The sequence below is a fragment of the Trachypithecus francoisi genome, unplaced genomic scaffold (genome assembly GCF_009764315.1).
Source record: "Trachypithecus francoisi isolate TF-2019V2 unplaced genomic scaffold, Tfra_2.0 Lachesis_group5, whole genome shotgun sequence".
Taxonomy (NCBI): domain Eukaryota; kingdom Metazoa; phylum Chordata; class Mammalia; order Primates; family Cercopithecidae; genus Trachypithecus; species Trachypithecus francoisi.
In genome coordinates this window covers 119,368,276-119,370,690 of record NW_022681470.1, presented here as the reverse complement: position 1 = coordinate 119,370,690, position 2,415 = coordinate 119,368,276, and the positions used below count along the sequence as shown (strand labels likewise).

Here is a 2,415-nt window from a genome sequence, read left to right as displayed (position 1 = left end):
ACCCTGATGAAAAATGGGGAGAGGATAAAAGAAAAATCTCTTGGAGCTGTCTGAGCTATTTGAGGTATGCAAAATTTATCAGGTCCAGAGAGACATGAGTATGGGATGTTAATAATATTCCTGTACCCATGCCTGGAGGCAATTGTTTAGAAACATTTTTATTCCTGAATGGCTGCCTCACCCATTATCATCATGTTCTTAAAATTTGTAATACAAAGAACACTGTATAGCCAACCAATAGCTTATGTTAATAAATGTAAACTCTTGGTAAACAACCTATAAACATTCTCTCTTTTTTTCCTCAAAAACCTACTTATCAGGGCTGCTAATTGGAGTGTATATTCAGGGCAACTGGAATCTGTGTTCCCAGGTGGCCATCCTTAACCTTTCTGCTTGAACAAACTCTCTTTAAACTAGATTCTGAAGTTTTTGATTATTTTAGGTTAACAAATATGTATGTTATTATTGTCTATTCTACTGTGTGAAGTGGCCTATGGAGTTTTCCCTTGTGTTTTTATGTATTTCAAAGAAATTCCCTTTTACTGATAAGAACAGATACTATACTTGATCTTAGCCAAAAGGCTGAGAAGTGATTACATCTCCCTGTAAAAATGTAAATGAATGTCTTTTAAAATAATTTTTTACAATAATTTTTTCTATAATTATAGTTTTCAAATTTTGATATTTTGGGGTTGTAATTTTCAGAATTTTAGAATTTAGAAATTCTGATCTTTCAAAATTTCAACATTCAGGGTTATGACATCTTTGGTGATTATGGCCCAAACCCCATTCTAGAAGGGACAGGGATTATACATTTGACATCTACTTCATATTTGGGTTTACCTTTCTTTACCATAGTACCACTTTTGTCTCTAGCATGTTTGACTCTGCTAGAGTCAACTTCCTGGTTCCTGAGGATGTGAAAAATGCCTCTGCTTGGGGAATCACTCTTTGTTATATGGAAAATTAACACTATCACCTGTTCACTTTGCTTTTTTTCATTCTGGTAGACTGTCAGTCAAAGAAAGAAATTACTATACTATCAGGGATAATTGACTCCAATTAAAATGAAGAACTAGGATTGTTGTTAAATAATGGAGGAGGAATATGTTGGAATCCAAGATACTCTCTTCAAAGTCTCTTGAGGCTTTTGGGACTAGTGATAAATTTGAATGCACATTACAGCAACCATAGGCTGACAATGTCAAAGCCAAGAAGAGCTGATACTGTTTGGAAATTTGGTTCTTGTAACAACTCAGAGCAGCCAAGCTGATGACTGAGGGTGAGTGAAAGTTAGAAGGATGTTGAAAGTTATATCTAATAAATATTAAATATGACCTAAAGATCAGTGGCTGTAGTGTCAATTGTGGTTTACTTTGTTGCCACAAGACTTTGCAGGTAATTTGTTACAGGACCACCAGTCTCATCTGCCCACTGTACAATAACAGACCAATATACCGAATAGGAGGGGTTGCAATAGAGAAAGAGTTTAATAGTCACTGAGCAGCCAAACAAAGAGATGAGAGGAGCCCTCTAATCCATCCTCCTCAGGGGTTCTGATCTAGGGCTTTTAAGGTGATTTTTGTAGGCAAGGGACTGAAGAGTTGGGGGTCATTGATTGGTCAGGGTGAGGTGGAAGAGATCATTAGGATGTGAAAACTGCATTCTTCGGCTGAGTTAGTGCCTCGGTGAGGGCCCTCATACTAATTGGCATTGGTAGTTTCACTGGAATGCGAGATCTAAAAAATATTTCAAATGGAAAACTTGAGGTTTCTCAACATTAAAGATGTTATCTATAGAAACAATTAAGGGAAATTAGTACCGTGGGACCTTGTCTGTTTCACTTACAGGCAGTAAGAAACTGTAAGAAAGTAAACCAAAGAATAAGTTGGTTAATGGTTAATACTAAGCTGTAACTCTCTTCTAAGTTGATGTTTTTGTCAGAAACTTCTGACAACTGATTTTATTAAATGTATGAGGATGTTTTAATTTCCGTGATTCATAATCTTCACAGTGACTCAGTGTTGGATTTGATTTAAGGGAAGAAACATATGGAAAAGTGCAGTACAAGGGGTGATCTGCATCAGATAATGCTTGTACATGACATCTTTATTTTTTATTATACTTTAAGTTCTGGGATACATGTGCAGAACATGCAGGTTTGTTACATAGGTATACACATGCCATGGTGGTTTGCTGCACCCATCGACCCATCATCTATATTAGGTATTTCTCCTAATGCTATCCCTCCCCCAGCCCCCCACTCTCTGACAGACCCCAATGTATGATGTTCTCTTCCCTGTGTCCATGTGCTCTCATTGTTCAACTCCCACTTATGAGTGAGAACATGCAGTGTTTTGTTTTCTGTTCCTGTGTTAGTTTGCTGAGAATGATAGTTTCCAGCTTCATCCATGT

General features: G+C 36.9%; 1 pseudogene; it reads right to left on the bottom strand.

Annotated features, from left to right (window-relative positions):
• Positions 1–493: 493 nt before the first annotated feature.
• On the bottom strand, positions 494–594 carry LOC117076905 (annotated as a pseudogene).
• Between the last annotated feature and the right edge of the window lie 1,821 nt (positions 595–2,415).